At 38.0% G+C, this 18,046-nt stretch overlaps 1 long non-coding RNA gene across 5 annotated transcripts in view; it reads left to right on the top strand.

Moving 5' to 3' along the window:
* LOC126761174 (uncharacterized) overlaps window positions 1-18,046 on the top strand; it is a 951,325-nt gene that overhangs the window by 270,171 nt on the left and 663,108 nt on the right. The window lies entirely within an intron of this gene.

Below are 18,046 nucleotides of genomic sequence, written 5' to 3'. Positions count from 1 at the left end.
GCGAGCCTGAGCAACCAAAATAGACAACATTTTTCGGTTATCCTTTTGATATAAGAGTTATTCAAACACGAATAGCCAAGTTCGTACAACTTTGAAGATCTTCTAAAGCCAGTAATCAATCTGGTATGCTAAGGGTGGACAATATTACAACATGCGACGGAGTATAACTGTACTACGAGGTAAAAACAAAACAATAACTCATTAAGGACTCTCTTCTCTAGCATCATCTTTTCTTACAACAGCTGTAGTTCATTCCCTATAAGTCGTTAAACCGATTATCTTCTTCCCGTCCAAGAATTTAGATATTATCAACGTACCTTAAGAAACAACTCAATTAATTTGAAATGTTGAACAATTTGTATCCGATTTTCTGCCTCAAATAATTGAATAGCAGACTGCAACCCTTTTTACACATTGGAGAACATTTCATAGGGTTCTAGCTCGTAAATGTCAAATCAGCATGACTCAATTTAAATACTACCGAAAGAGTTGTGTAAAAAAGATACTTCGACAAAAGAAACGAGTTTTTACTGCGTAGAAGAATTAATTTTATAGCAACTTTTGTTGTTGTAAGTAAGCGTTTCAGCATATAGGTCGCAATTATATAGCACACATAAACCCATATACCCCACAATATACCGTATATATGTTAATCTCGGCAACTTTTTTGGGGTGTAAAAAGCGAGCGAATTGCATGAATTGACAAAAGTAAAGTCGTAAAATTGTGGAAAAGCGCTAAATAAGTGTTTCGGTGACGCTTTCAGAGGCCATTGGGAAATCAGCGGAAAGCGCTTCATGACCACTGCATTATAGTTGTAGCGCGCCGCTAACGTTTATGTCACCAAATGACTGTCAGCGTAATTTAATGGCGCTGGAATTAGGATATTTAGCATGCCATCATACACACAAACTTACACCTCTATGGAGATACAGCGGCGCAGTTAAATTTCAAAGGACCGAATGACTGCGACAGTGAAATAAAAAATAATACATCATAAAAGTGATATTTGATTACAACAAAGCGGTAGGGAAAAGTAAAAAATGCAAATAAATAAAATGGGAAACAGCGACAGCTGGAAGCAGCAGCAGGAGGAGGAGTCCCAAAAATACCAATAAAAAATATTAATACCCTACACAAATGAAGCAATTTCCATACACAAATTTGATTTTATTCGTTCAGTTTGTATGACAGCTACATATGTTATAGTGACCCGAACTGAGTAATTTCTTCAGGTATTGTAGCCATATTTAGGAAAATCATGTGCACCAAAAATGGTGATGATATCTTATCAAATAAAAAAGTTGTGCACACAAAGAGTTCAGTTTGATAGGTCAGTTGTATGGCGGCTATATGGTATAGTAATCCGATTTAAATAATTTCTTTGGAGTTTGTAGAGTTCGTACAAAGCAATAATCTGTGTTGAATTTGGTGACAATAACTCTTCAAATGAAGCAGTTTGCCATACAAGGACTTGAGTTAGATAGGTCAGTTTGTATGGTGGCTATATGTTTTAGTGACCCGATCGGAACAATTTCTTCAGATATTATAGCCTTGTCTTGTATAATAATCTGTGATAAGTTTGGTTACAATAACTCTTTAAATGAAACAGTTTGCCATACAAGAACTTCATTCCGATAGTTCAGTTTGTATGACAGCTATATGCTAAATTGATCCGATCTGAGAATTTTTTTCCACGAGTTGTAGCGATGCCTTATATGTATATCAATTTAAGCCAAATTTCGTGAGCATAGCTTTTCAAATAAAAAACTTTTTCATACAAGGACTTGAGTTTGATAGGTAAGTTTATATGGCAGTTATATGCTATAGTGATCCGATATCGGCGGTTTTGACAAATAAGCGGCTCCTTAGCAATAAAAGAACATGTATGAAATTGCAGAGCAATATCTCTAAAACCGAGGGACTAGTCCGGGTATATACAAACGGACCTGGCTAAATCAACTTAACTTGTCACACCAATCATATAAATACATTATATATATACCATAATATCTCCTTTGCTTCTTCTAGGTATTACAAACTTCCTTTTAAACTAAATATACCCTGTTTAGGCTATAAAAACAAAACAAAAGCAACAACGCTTAAGCCATCGCCTGCGGCATGAAAAGCTGTAAAAAACACAATAACTTAAACGATTTCAATAATAACAAAAAAATACAACAACAACATTCTAAGAGCAAGCATAACCGTCAACGCCCGCAGCGTTGCTACGCTCTTCATTCCCACTTCACTTTCGTGCGGCGCGCCCCTGCTGCGACACGTTTGACAACTCAACCAGAGCAGTTTGACAATTCCCTTGTTTTTGTTGTTCGTTGCGAGGGCCAGTAATTCTTTTATATCAATTTGAAGCAGTTACTTTGTTTGCAAAAGTTTTCATATGAGCTTTAAATGATTTTAAAAGTGTTTGCTTCTTCGCCGTTAAGCTCAGTTATAAAAAAAGTCGTAAAAGAGTTATGTAGTCCCAAAACTTGTATATGGAAATTTGGCATTTTATCGCTTTATTTCTTCGGACTATTGTAAATGCAATGGAAATGAAGGATTATAGCGGTTTTATAACGTTTTTTTTCATTATGAGAATGTTACTATATGGAAGAATATGCAAATATATGCTTAGCATAAATCATCATGTTCTAGATCATACTTAGAGAGTTGGAGCAGAAAGGTTTGAAATCAGCATCAGCAATGTTGATTTCGAGTGCAAAAATGTCATATTGTTAAATAATATAGGTGATAGAATGATAAAATACAGTTTGCTTTGTTAGATGCAGTCTAAATCTCTGTCACCCCCTTGAGTGCGCGCCGAAATGTAGGCAACACTAGTTGCTAATGAGCTATATTTATCATACATAAAAATATTTGTATAGAATTTCGAAAATACTTTGCATTTAATTTAATTCTGGAAACTTTTTCTGTCATGTTTTGAACTCCACACTGACCAAAGTATTATTGTATTACAGACAGGTCATTAAGCACTTGGTCTTTCCATTGGATAAAGTCCTGATCAAAAGCCGCACTGATAAGGTTCAATCAGTTTATTTACAATGGGTATGAGTCTTCCACATAATAATATCGAAAGAACTTTATACGCAATGTTAAGAAGGTAGACTAGATAATTAAGGCAGATTGCGGGGTTTCCCTCCGTATGGATAGCGCAGAGTATGAGAGCACTCATATCCTATATTTGTGCATGTATACTCAAATAAGGTGTAAGCTCAACTAAATCCAAATTAGTAAAAGTTTTAAGTTTAAAGCTTTTTGGGCGCTTTTTTTAAGCTTTTTAAGGTCAGTTTTTTAATAAGCAAAATTGTTTTTCGAATGCTTAGTTTGCAATGAGGCTAGATAAAATAGCGCAGCATAAGTTCCAACCTACAAATCTTATTGAGAGCTTTTTAAGGAATTCTTCAGAGTTTTCACAAGAGAGTTGAATTTTTAATATTTAACTTCATAATAAGACTCCTTAAAATAACTTATCATGAAAGCTTTTCAGAGCTTTTTAAGCTAAAGAGCTTAAAGAATTCTTCAGAGCTTTCACAAGAAAATTGAATTAAAATATTTAACTTCAAAATTAGACTCGGTGAAATAATTTAGCATGAAAGCTTTTCAGAGCTTTTTAAGCCGCGCTTTAGAGCTTTTACAAAGGAACTGCAATTTCTGACTCTAAATTATAGTTTGCACCTAAATAAACAGATATTCAGTGTTTAGCTCGAGAACGTCTTCCCGAATTTCAGTGCTGTAAAATATTATTACCGAATATTTTTGAAAATTGTTTACATATGTGTGATTGAAGCGCATCAATATAATTATAAAAGCGATACAAAAGACTTAAAATAATACTGTTAAAATCCGAAATGTATCTATTTGCAATTTTTTACAAAAAATTGGGTAAAACGCCTAACAGTATGCTTCACATTTTTTTATTTTTATTAAAACTCTGTCAAATATTTGCTATTCAGTACTTATTATATTTAACCAATTAATTATTTTCAATTTTTATAATTGCAGGTATGTACATATCTATTGGTGATTAAACTAGTGTGTAATCATAATATGCTGGCCCTGGCTTAAGAAAATTCCATGCTGTGTGCGCCGCAGTTCTCAGGTATGAATAAATCTGTACAATTTTTCCAAAGAAAACATCAAATACAATGGTCGCTGGGGAGTTTTCTTGTCCGGAAATCCAACGGTCACCGGCTAGTTTTGCTGTTCTCAAGCCGTTTTAGAGCGGTTTTCACCTCGTCTTGTTCGAGTCCCAGAGATCGCTGCAGATTATTAGTGCGGGTTCTTCTTCATCTGTCTCGTTTTCCTGAACCTTTTATAATCTATTGCCAAGAAGTTAATGCGATTGATTGTTTTGATTAAGCCTTTAAGAAACTTTAGCTTGTAGGGATCTGGGTGAGTTTGCATTTTTCAGCGTATTGAGTTGCCAGTGGCGTAAAAGTCATACTTTTTCTGACAAAGTTTTTGCTAACTAACAGCTTAAAACAACCAAAGAGGATATAAGACATATAGAGTCCCTTTTGCGGCCTGAATAGGACATAATAAGTTGGCCAATATACTTGTATTTGTAACACGCAGAAGGTAAAGTGGCAAACCCTCTGAAGAATATATATACTTAAGTGATCATGGAGACAGGCTGAGTCGATTTAGCCATGTCCATCTCTATAATCTGTCTATCTGTCCGAATCTCTGTCTGTAGATTTGCGCACTAGTCCCTGAGTTTTTAAGATATAGACTGATAGTTTTGCACACGTCCTGTTCTCATCAAGAAGCAGCTCGTTTCTCGAAATCGCTGACCTTGGACAACTATAGCATATAGTTGCCATACAAACTGGCCCATCAAACTCAGGTCCTTTTAAGAAAAACTTTTTTATTTGACGAGATATGGTCATGATTTGGCACGGATTATAACCTTAAGAATCGCTACAATCTCCGTAAAAATTATTCTGATTGGACCATTAGTCGTACAGCTGCCATACAAACTGACCGATCGAGACCAATATAAAGAACCTTTAATATTATCTTCGCAAGGTTTCTACGCTTTGGTATCCGTCAAATCGAATCAAATACTGCTTCGACTTGCTTAGCCCCTAAATCTAATGCGATTTGTAAGATACACAAAAACCGTTTAAAATTAGTTTATGAAACTCATCACTAAGTTACTGCTATATCGAAGCGACTTCATTCGTATTTCTTCGCAGTCGAAATTCGAACTTTTCTTCTTCAACTTTTTAGTCACTTTTTAACGGTCTTAAGTCCAGTGGTACACGCTTATACGCTTGGCCATCAATTAGTGTCAGCTATGACTGCCATATGCAAATTCGACTGTGGACACTAACTTGCAGCGACACTCACATATGCAACTGCCAAATCAATTTACGCCAACAGAAGTGGCCAATAATTTTTATGCAAATTGAAAAAACGAACGAGAGAGTCCCAACGTGCGCGCACCGAAAGTCGAGCAAAAAAGCAGAAGCTAGCAAGGGATTGGACAACGGCCAGTGCAGTGCAGTGCCATTATGGGCAACTTGCTGCCATAATGGCCAACTTGGACAATTGGTAATACAATTACGATAGCTGACTGACTGGCTGGGCAATATGAGCGCTGCAGAAGCGACACACATACATATATATACAGTGTAGTCACCAGTGGACGCGCTGGTCAGACAATCCGCAGTGGTCGAACGCCATCGCACAGTCCGCAGTGGTCGCTGCAGCGCTTGCAACATAACCAGCTGCCTGTTGAAGTGCCCTTTTTGAGTGCTTCAGATACTTTGGCCGCAGCGTGTTGCCACATATTGCAAATGTAATTGCATGTGACATAAGAAATGTAGAAATTGCTTTTGCATTTCACCGTAGCGCCAGCACACAGCTCCCAATTCTAGTCAGCGCTGTCAGCTTAGTTTGCTTACACTTTTGTTGTTGTTGTCACTTTTGTTTTTGTGAAATTTTCAATTTGCCACAATTTTGATTGTATCATTTGTGGCGCTTATTTGTTTTACACTTTTTGCACTCTCTCACTCTCCCTCTCTCCGTGCCGCTTATTGCATTTTCATAGTTTGCCGACACTTGCTGGCGCAAAACTTGCCACTCGTAGGTCGCTGCGGCGCTCCCCACGGAGTTTATCGCAAGCAATGCTTCCGTTTGCGCCATTATTGACGTTCTTATCGTGGCGTTTGCGTTTTTTTTTTTTTTTTCAAAAGTTATATAACTCGCACAAACACACATGCAAACAAATTGTTTTTTCAATGCCAAACAGCTTGTAAATATAAAGCTTCGTGGTTCGGGGGGTGGTGGATGGCAGGTAAATCGAGAAGTTGGAAAAATCGGATTTTAACTGCCAACTGTCATGCTTGTCAAGTGCGAATACTCAAGCCGGCTCAAGTGGAGCAAAGTACTGACAACTGCCAGGCTGGCAGGCCGCCACCCAGCCGCTTAGCACGCCAGCGCGCTGGTGCTGCCAGCTCCTGGCACGATAGCCCAGCAAAGCGCTAACCAATATGCATACGCGTCGGCCTACACAAACGCACAAACACACATACACAGTTACACAACCACACATATGTACATATACAAATACAGTGCTGCCTAAACTGTTGCGGGGTCCTCGAAGCCCAATAGCTTCAGCGACTACAGCGGAAGTGTAAGCCAAGTCAGCAAAGCAGCGCATGTGATATATTGCGTTGCTATATACATATGTATGTATGTATGTATGTGTGTGTGCACTTCTGCATGTGTGGCCGTAACGGTTTTTCATATCACCAAAGTGTCAACGACGTTAGTCGTCTGTTGTTGGCGGCGCGCTGACTGGGACTGCGGCTTGTTGTTATTATTGTTGCCGCCGCTAACCAATTTGTACCGTTGGCTTTGGATTACGGCTTGAAAATAATTTTGTGGAGCGTCTATGTTTGTCTTTGACGCTAATGCGCATTGTTTCTGCTTGCGTGCGTGTGCATGTATGTATACATGTATGAGTGGCTTTTCATATCCATTGTATGTGTGTGTGCCTTTTCATATACAAGTGTGTGTTTGTGTGCGTGTCCTAACTTATTTCGTTTCCTGTTCTACTTGCCACAGCGTTGTCCTTGTGCTGTCATTCATCGTTTTTATTTCAACACACATTGCTTGGATGTTGTTGTTGTTGTACATTTTGTTGTTGGCAATTTAAATTTGACACTCAAATTGACGCGAGACACGCAAATAGAATTGTTGCAATCTAAATTGGTGACAACACCAAAACCAAACAATCAACGTGCTGCTAGCACCCTACCAAACCTGCCAGCAACAACAACAACAAGCCAACTTACCAAGCTCACAACTAGTCAAGCCATCAACTCACTTCAACGCATACGTGTATACAGGCACACAGACATATATAAACTTTATCAAAGGTGTGTATAACCAAACAGACTTTTCGACGACAAATCAAGCAATGTGATTAACCGAGTGACACAGCGGCGCGACGCAGGCAACAAGCGCTGTAACTGTTATAAGTCACAACAGTTTGATAGCGAAAATGTAGTAAGGCAAATGTAAAGGGAAAAGTGTAAGGTATACATGATAAGGTATCTGAAAAATGTAGCCAGGAAAGCAGTTTGCGGGAAGGAGACATTAAATTTTCCCAAAAAGTACCGTTAAACGCTAAAAAGCAAAACTTCAGAAAAATCACAGTATCTTAATGGTTCAGTAGAGTAAAAGTTTCCATGTGCATTTTCTTGGCTTATAGTTGGACCGGACATCTTAAAGCAACCTACAGAAATATATTTGTCGAAACCGCCGATATCGGACCGCTATAGCATATAGCTGCCATACAAAGTGATACTTAAATTCGAGCCTTTGTATGGAAAACTTTTTTATTTGACAAGTTATCTGTACTGGCGATTTGGCGCAGAACTATTAGTTGAGCGACAACGGTTCAATCTTCCGAAGAAATGCATGATTTTCGGAATATGTATAGCAACAAAATTACCATCCGAGCTTTCAAAGACGCGTACTTTTAAAACAAACGGCAATTGAAGCACAGAATGTAAGAAAACAAAATGATTGAAGCGGTAGAGCACTTTGCAAATAGCATTCTCGCATAGCTGTTTGAACTTGTTCTATTTTATTAAAAACAAAAAAATAGTTCTGAATCAAAAACAGCGTGACCCACCTCAACGTGTTAAATTCGAGCCTTTGTATGGAAAACTTTTTTATTTGACAAGTTATCTGTACGAAATTTGGCGCAGACTATTAGTTGAGACAACGGTTCAATCTCCGAAGAAATTGTTCAGTTCGGACTAGTATAGCATATAGCTGCCATACAAACTGAACGATCAGACTCATGTCCTTGTATGAATTTTTTTTATTTAAGCAGATATCTGCACGAAATTTGGTACAGTTTGTTATCGTAAACATGGGTACAATATCCGCAGAAAATGTTCCGATCGGACTACTATATCATATAGCTGGCATACAAACTGAATGATAAAACTCATGCTTTTGTATGAAAAACTTTTTTATTTGGCAAGCTATCGGCATGAAATTTTGCGTAAGTTACTACTTAAGGTATAGCTATAATATTCTAAAATATCTTTTAGATCGGACCACTATAGCTTATAGTTGTCATACAAACTGTTCCTTCAAAAAACCAGTCACCAACTTGCATGCAATCTTTTGTATTTGTTGAGGGTACGTACATACTTGTACTATGCTAGCTTCACTGCAGCCCAACTTGACATTTTGTTATTTTTCTTCTTTATTTTCCATACAAGTATAAGCTTTTCGGCGTCTTTTTTCGTGGTATTTTTTCGTCTCGCATTTCCGTATGCCTTGTGTTGCATTACAGAAAGCAATTTTTGTCACTGTTTATAAATATTTGACTTTCGGTGTTCTGTTTTGTGTTCCTAGCTGAAGTTAATGCGCGTTTTTTTACCACAAACACACACACACACATAGACACACATGCAGACCATATTGGCCCGCATGCGAGTGGAAAAAATGTACTTTTGACATTTTTGAGCGCATAATTCTGACACTTTTCTCGCTATTTCAGACATTCGCTTTTTTGGCTTTGGGTTTTGCTTTGTGCAAATGCCATTCCCGCATTGGACATTACTCTAGGTCCCTTTGCAGCTGCGATTGCATGTTTGGCGACCATTTGTGGATGCTATGACGCAAGGATGTCGTCAGCAAATACCGAAAAAATTATAAAAAAAAACAACAAAACAGCGAAAAATGTGACAACACAACCGAAATGCCAAAGGAAAACAATAATGACGGAAATGCCAACAAAAGCAACAATTGCAGGCAGCAAGTGCTTTTTCCGCTCGACTTTCAGCATATTTGCCGTTGGCGCTCATGTTCGCTTTTAGCGTTCGTTTCTATTGACTTTGAACTCAATTTGTGGCCGACGAGCGGCGCTAATGTCAGCGCGTACTTCATCTGTTTTGTTTACTTATGTCTGTGTGTTGTTGTTGCTGTAACTATTGTTTTAACTGTTTCTAGTAAGTGCATGTCCAGCGCATATATGATGGCTTGCAGAGGTTAGGGGTGTTGAGTCCTTAAAGCGCTTTGCTCACCGCAACGTTTGCCGTTCGCCACTGGCCGCACCAACGATTAATGCGAGCATTTTGCGGCTAGTCCTGACTTTATTTGTTTAACATTTGTATAAATATGTATGGGTGTGTGTGTACACAACTACACATTGCATTTGCTACTTTTTGATTTGTTGTGTCCCTTTGTTGCTCATAATTTACACAAATTGAGATAACGGCATTAGGCAACAGCCGCAATCAAGCCATGTTGGCATAACCACAATTTATGTGCTCTACAAACGCTCATTGACGTTGCCACACACACACACACACGCACCTGCACTGCCCACTCGCTCTAAAGTGCGCACCTGTTCGTTTGGGCTCGCCCGTTGTTGGTGTGCGTGCATCTGCATATTTTATTTTATTCAAATTGTTTTTGTCACTGTATTAACATGATGGATGCGATATGCAATTAACCAAACCGCAGCAATTCGTCAAACCGAGCGCATGGCTGGTAGCGGAGGCGCTGCCTGTGTGTGTGAGAGAGCTACAAGGATGGGTGTTAAGGCTATTAGATTACAAAAATAGTTAAGGCTAGGTACCAAAAGGGTTGTTAGAGACTTCAACTCTCATTAAGTCTTTAAATAGTCGACTACCGAGAGGGAGTTGGCGTGCCCGAAGCTCTTAGGCAGTGGAAATATGGCACAAAATGGAAACTAGGAATTTTTTGGGCAACAGGGAGTTCTTAAGATACAAACTTTAATCAATTTCAATAAATTTTTACAAAAGCGAAAAATTTTCCCCTATAGCCAATCTGCAGTCCAAAATTTTCAAAATTTTTTTGATACTGCTTCGTTGGAACTTCTCGAGAGCTTGCGTTTCTTTAACTGCTAGTCTCTCTTATCAACGGAGATTATGAAGCGGTTTTGGTAATGCCATTCTCAAAAGCAAGTAAAAAAAACTTGAAAGCTTGACTCAAATGTACTGCTGTAATAACCTATGTTCAAAAAGCTCTTAAGTCTTATTTTTACCATTTTTTCATAGATGACTAACATCAAACAATCATTGCAGACCATAAGTTTTCTTAAATTTTTGACTTAATTCAAAAATTTACCACTTTTACTTTCAAACATAGTCCCCGACCCAACACTTCTTTGGTCACATCGCCCTTCTCTTCTGTCCAGGCGTGGACGCAAATCAGCGATATGTTGAAGAACTCCGCTTTGATGCAAATTGTAGCTAAACGTTCATCCACCGGGGCTAATACTAGTACTCCGCGACGGAGTCTCTTTCCCACTACAAATTCCAAACCGAATTTTCGCTCCTTTATATGACCACTTTAGTGAATGCCTCAAGGCCCTACTCGTCTCAGTCCGTTCATTGCGCGTGCTTTACTTTTACGAGGACATCAACCAGCTGAGCAGCTCCACCTTCCCAATTAAGAGAACATACATTCTAGGTGCATGCCCTTAAATCGTAATCCTTTATGTGTTTGCCGTCGTTGTCAAAACATGTGGGGTCTCTCATCCGATACTATTGTTTCCTTTTCATTGGAGGCATTTTTTACGTGGCTGGTCCCAAAACCAGCGCACAATCCAGGAGCGGGATAGTTCACCTTCTTACTTTAGCTCGCCTCCAAACCGATGTTCTTTGGCTACCCAGAGGTTACTTGGTTTAAGACCGGAAATCATTAGGTGCTTGAGACATATGTAAAATAATCGTTTCTGGCCATTCCCAGAAAACTTTTCTCCCTTTACTGAACTTCTACACATAACTCCATCCATCAGCCCGACACCTAGATAACGCTATTAGAATTAAATCCATATGATTTTTATTTAGCCTCAACCAACAACACCGACAGCTGTCGGATTAATAGTATGTGAATTATATCATTTTGAGTGAAGCAACTTTAATTATTGTGACAAAATAGATAATTGCTTTTTAACGGGAAAAATACAGTTAAAGCGGAAAAAGGCTGTTGCCAACGAAAAAGATTGGATAACCCTTATGTGAAAGCTCGGTGCCAAGTGGGTACCATGCCAGCTCAGTTTTAACCAAAAACAACGACGAGTTGATGATTCGGAGCAGTGTTTGGAAATGTTTAAGCACAACAAACCCGAGTTTTTGCATCAGCATGTGACAATGTATGAAACATGGCTCCAGCATTTCACTCTAAAGTCCAATCGATAGTCATCCGAGTGGTCTGCACACGATGAACCCGCTCCAAAGCGTGGAAAACGCAACAGTCAGCAAAACGGCAATGTTATGTTGTCTGTATTTTGGGGACTACCTTGAAAAGGGACCATTGGACGTTTTAAGGCGGAAAAATAAAGTGCCTTTTCGCCAAGACAATATTATTAATATACGGCCGCGGACTTTCTAATTCACCTGTTACCTTGAGATGTATCCAATTGACGCAATGACCGGGAGCCTTTAGCTCTAATGTAACACATTTCATTTAAAGGCGTCGCCTGCTCATAGTACAGGCAACAGCTTGCGCAACTGATGAGCCTCTCTAAATCTATCTAATCCTTTTGCTCACCCTAAACATCTACTTTTGATACTCGTTATTCAAGTACTTCATCATTTCTTCACATACTCTCCTCTTAATTGCGACAGTTTAATCATTCGTTCTAGATATTTTTAACAATAATTGACGTCCATTTTATTTAGCAGCATTTCAGTATACTATCTTTATACCCTGAACAAGGTCAGTTAGGATTACGTTAGTCACGAAAACTGTAACAATTGGAAGGTAACGACAGAGACCCGATAGAATAGATATATGTATATTAATGCTTCTTAGGAAAACTTTTTTAGTTTATAAAATATTAACACCAAATTTGGCATTTGGTTATTATCCAAAATAACCCTATGATACTCGAAAAAGTTTTCCAGTTGGGACCACTTTACTAACATATAGCTACAAACTGAACAAACAAAATCAAATTCTTGTAAGCAAAGTTGAACATGTGAAGGGTATTCTAGCTTCGGCACAGCCGAAGGTAATATTTTGATACCCTCGCAACATGTTGCTAAAGGGTATAGTACATTTGTTCACCTAACGGTTGTATGCATCATCTAAAACTAAGCGAGATAGATAGAGAATTATATATATAAATGAGCAGGATGACGAGACGAGTCGAAATTTGGTCAACTGTCTGTCTGTCCGTCCGCCCGTCCGTGTCAACTGTAACTTGAGTAAAAATTGAGATATCTTGATGCTGTCTTGGTATGCGCGCTTCTTGGTAAAAAAGAGTGCGAGTTCGTAGAAGGGCGTAATCGGACCACTGCTAACAAATTCATTAACCGGAAACACACAAGTATAAAGTGCCTAAATTCAAATATAAGACTCTAATTTGGCACATGAAATCGCAGTGAGAAGGGACACCTGCGAGCGAAAAAATTGGAAAAGTGGGCTTTGCCCTGCACTCTGATAAGTTTAATGTATATACCCTCTAAGCCGTTAATGCTACAACAACGAAATTCGCTTAGCACAAATTCTCTAAGATCCCCTACCGATAGTGTGAAACTGGATGAAATCGGTTGATAACCACGCCCATATCCCGCATAACGGTACAGTTAAAAACTACTTAAAGCGCGATAAATCAATAACTAAATACGTCAGAGACATTAAATTTTACCTCTGAGATGGTATAGTAGAGCTTTATTGTCAAAATTGACCTTTGGGTGTGGCACCGCCCACTTTTAGGTGAAATCACATATTTCATTACTTTCTCGACCGATTTCAACCACATTCGTTATGTGATATTCTTATGTAACAGCGTGAATATAAGCGAAATCGAATTACAACCACGCATATTTCCCATATAGCACCAATTTTAAATACCAATTGAAGCTTACAATTTCCAGTACAAAAATCAAAAAGTTATTAATATAACGAAATATAACGGATGATGTTTTTAGAACATGCCACTTTATGGCCAAAAATTGTCCAAATCCAACAAAAAGTTTTCGAGCCCCTAGGTACCTAATATACGGATCTCAATACCTATAGTTTACTTTTTACCGAAATTATCGAATCCTGTGTTAGATAAATAATTCAGGATAATATTTTCTTGACAGTAGTATATCTGTGAGTCAAAACTGGGCTGAATCGGGTCAATACTTCGAACTTCCGCCTGACTTTATGTCGCATATATCGACCAATATGTGAGTTACCTCAATGAAAATGAGAGAGCGTTTTTTTCTTATAACGGTGCACATTTGCGCATAGAATGCGTATAATTGGATGAAAACTTGCCCTTAACCGCATATAACCAACAAGCCTTATGTACCTGCATGTGCTTCCCTCGCCTTAATCCTTGCAAAGTTGCAAGAGTCTGAAATGTTCGGTTATACCCGAACTTAGCGCTTCCTTACTTCTTTCTTGTTATTATTGCTGTTGTTGGCTTTCGGTATTATAAATAATTCGATCTCACCTGCAGCGTACATTATTAATTTTCATTTGCATAGTAAATGTTTTTTCCTGCGTTGTTGTCGTTGTTGTTCCTGCATTGGTGTGTTGTCGTTATATCCATTTCGAATATTTCAATTTCATGTATAAGTCCAATTAGAATTGAAATCGTATGTATGCGTGTTGTACGCTGCACAAACAACAAAAACATTTAGCTTTTAATTAAATGTGGCAACGTCAGTTTACCATTATTGTTGGTATGTGTGTGTGTTGGAGAATGCTTCAGCGTCATGGCAAAAGGCAATTCATTTTCTCCAACCCAAAATTTGTGCGTAATTATGCTGATATTTAGTTATTTGTTGTAGCTGCTCGAATTACGAGTGTTTTGTGCCTCCACTATTCCGGGAACAATCAGTGGTGATTAAGTGAATTGAATTTTTGTTAAAAAAGAGTACATGGAATTTGTGTGCGAAGAATTGATAAATGGCCGTGTGGCTTGATTGCCACAGCGAAACACTGAGTACTCGTAGCACCACAACCCAGAAACCAGAAACCAAAAACCACAAAATATAAAAGCTTTAAAATATAGCGCACTAATTTATAATACACCTTCTGGTCAAACAAACAAAAAAAAAGTGAGGAAGCGCCAAGTTCGGGTATAGCCGAATATTACATACTCTTGCAATTTGCAAGGACTAAAGCCAGGGAAGTATTTCCAGGTACATAAGGCTTACTTAAATAGAGTCTAAGGTCACTTTGCACCCGATTTTATTCACTCTAAGCACAAGGATGCAAATATGAGATAACTCAGGGAAGTATTGACACAGATAAACTAATATCAAAGATGGATTCTCTCTGCACACATTGACCGATATCTTCGTTAGAAAATCAGCTATAAAGGCAGGGTTCACATATTCAGTGCCTCTTATTGAAGAGCAAATACAAAGTAGACTGCTGAGAGACCTAGACAACAATAGAGTTTAACACACTAAATGCATAAATCCAAATTAGTCTGAGACTAGAGTTTTCACAGCTATTTTTTTCAATAGTAGTCACCTTGTATATTCTTATTCTTCATCAAGCTCAAGAACTCATAGTTCGAACGTTGTAGATCTGATGTAAGTATGCATTTATATATAAATTATTTAAATGCTAAAACAGCTCGAACTGATAGTAGAGGCTTTTTGCTTCAACATAAAGCACTAAAAGTATGTGAGGTCTGATTACACTACTCAACAAACCCGAGCAAAAATTCTCGACATATGTGCTAAGAGGTCTGTTTGTCTGGCTGTGTGGGGCACAATAGACTCTAGGTCGCGGTGCAATCCTCATTTAATTATCTAAGCGGTCTATAGGGTATTTGATGTTGTCTGATTACGAAATTTAATTCAAATTTCAATTGTGTAGCACAGCAATTTTTGCCATTTTAGTTATTGTTGTTGTTTTAACGGAGTACCAATCGCCGTTGGGATAGTAAGGATTATTCATGTTGTCATCGACGTCATCTAGCATGAGGTCCAAGAAACGTGCTGTTTCGACGAGGTCGGACCAATGGGAAATGGTTTTTAGATGAGTGGGGTTGGCAGGGCAAGAGTTGGCCAGTGTCATACGGAGACTTATTGCATGCAGGACATATATTGGTTACGGCTGGGTTGCCATTTTAGTAAATAGTTGTGGTTTGTCCCTAAATGCTTTGACTACACACACAACCAAATCTACGCGTTAGCAAATTTTTGCTATCATTTGCGGTTTTATCCACCCAAAATTAGCAAGAAACAGACTCTAATATCACGGTCGCAAAATTACTATAAACTAGTGGTACTCAGCTTTTTTCGTGATAATGGTATATATTTACCAAATAAGACCTATACCCTTCAAAAGCATATATTTGCTTTGAAAGCGATAGTAACCTAAGCATCATCTAAGCTCAAATAGGTTTCAAACAGACCATAGCTTCAGCAGACTGTGATCTTAAAATTAATCTTGTTTTTGGAAATATGGCATAATCCCTGCTTAAGTAAAAGTCCAACAAATTTCTCTAACCTAATCTATCTAGATCCTAATCAGAGCCATTTGTATCGAGTTTAAATAATTTGATAAAATTGGGCGGCTTTCATTGCTTCACAGGTTCTTCAAGCAGCAACTCGTTCAAGCTTTAGTAAAACAAGAAATTAGGGTTCACTAGGATTTTACCGTAGCTACTACTAACTATGAGCAAAAAATAGTAAGACTTTGTTCATAATTTTAAAATTATTTATTTTTTGAAATCCAAGCCGTCTCCTTCAAAATAATCCCCTTTGGCCCCAATACACTTGTGCCAACGTTTTTTCGCATCCTCAAAACAGCTGTTTTCGGAATAGCCTTCGCATTCACATTTAATGGATTCAATTGACGCAAAACGGTTACCCCGGAGCGGTCACTTGAGTTTGCAGAATAGGCAAAAGTCACAAGCATCTAATTCAGTTATATACGACGGTTGCGGCACGATTTTGTTTGAAAATTTGGGAAAACTACACAAAGAATCAATGCAGAATGGTCGGTGCAGTATCAAGAGATGTCGGATCACAATTCCGGCCTATTTCCAGGAATATCTAAGCATAAAAGACGCATAACACTCAAATAGTATTCCTTGTGGACAGTTTGGCCAGTTGGAAGGCATTAGGAGTGCACCATACCTATATAATCAAAGAAAACTGTCAACATAACCTTGATTATTGACCTGCTTTGACGTTGTTTTTTCAACTACGGATCACCTTTCCCATGGTATTCGGCTGAATGATCGTCTGCTTCCGTCTCATAAGCATAGATCCAAGACTCATCTCTAGTAATAATACGTTTCTCGACATCCTGGTAGTCGGAAAGCATTGTTTCACAGACGTTAACGCGACGCCGTTTTTCTAAAAATTTTAGTGATTTTGGAACCAATCGTGCTTTCACTTTTCTTAGGTCCAAATAATCTTTCAAAGTGGTTTTCACTGATTCTTCCCTTATTCCAGCAATGCCAGCAAGATCCGTGACTATTAATTGTCGATTCTCCAGCACAAATTCCTTTATTTTATTGACGTGTTACTCATCAGTTGATATTGATGACCGTCCTGAACATGGTTTTATATCGACGATTGTACCAAATAAACAGCTTCTAATGTACATATAAGAGAATCTGTGAAAATTTCAGACTGAAAACTAACAAATTGAGGGACACATAGAAGGATATCGTTATGCTTATCATTTACATATATGCATATTTTGTAGGGAACGAACGTTTCCCTTACCCAAGCATACAAATCCTTCAATGACGATCGAGTGATCGTTGAAGGCATGCCTCTTTTTGGCCGATTTTCGACCTTTTCAACTGATGAAAATATTAAAAAGGTGAAGGATTGCTGCTTGAAAGACGTCAGGCTAGTGTTAAATAAAAAAGTTCAATATCTCTCGCATGTCCGTCCAAATGATTTTGGTGGATATTTTGGGTATGAAATGAGTTCTTGCTCAGCTCGTCTCGATAAAGCTGATTTTTTTTTTTCAAAAAATGTATCCTAAGCAGATCCCTTTGTTTTATAATCGCAATGAATACCATTGAGCAGCCACCGTATTCACTAGATTTGGCTAGGTGTGATTTTTTCTTGTTTTTCAAACCAAAATTTCCGCACCGTGGAACCCGTTTTCAGTCGATCGAAGAGATAAAACAAGATTCGCTGAAGGAGCTGAAGGCTATTCCAAAAAGTGCTTATGAAAAGTGTTTCAGAGGACTGGAAAACCGTTGGCCTAAGTGTATTACATCTGGTGAGGATTACATGTACTTTGAAGGCGACGGAATAAATATTAATGAATAATTAATTATTTTGCGTTTTATTTACAATTTATGGATTTTTTTGTCCCTATATATAATGCATATTTCTTACAGTATATAAGATTTCTACTTTTCTGTCTTCATTTTGACAACTTAAATGCTAAAATATGCTCTTAAAGCCATATATCATTCTTGCTGTAATCCTTGCTTATTATTTTTACTATTTCCTTGCTGTTCCTCTTTGAAAACTTTTAAATTTAACGGCGCACTAAGATTATGTTATTAAATTACTAAATACTGCATAATTA

The sequence above is a fragment of the Bactrocera neohumeralis genome, chromosome 6, assembly GCF_024586455.1.
Source record: "Bactrocera neohumeralis isolate Rockhampton chromosome 6, APGP_CSIRO_Bneo_wtdbg2-racon-allhic-juicebox.fasta_v2, whole genome shotgun sequence".
Taxonomy (NCBI): Eukaryota; Metazoa; Arthropoda; class Insecta; order Diptera; family Tephritidae; genus Bactrocera; species Bactrocera neohumeralis.
This window is presented reverse-complemented; position numbering and strand designations above follow the sequence as displayed.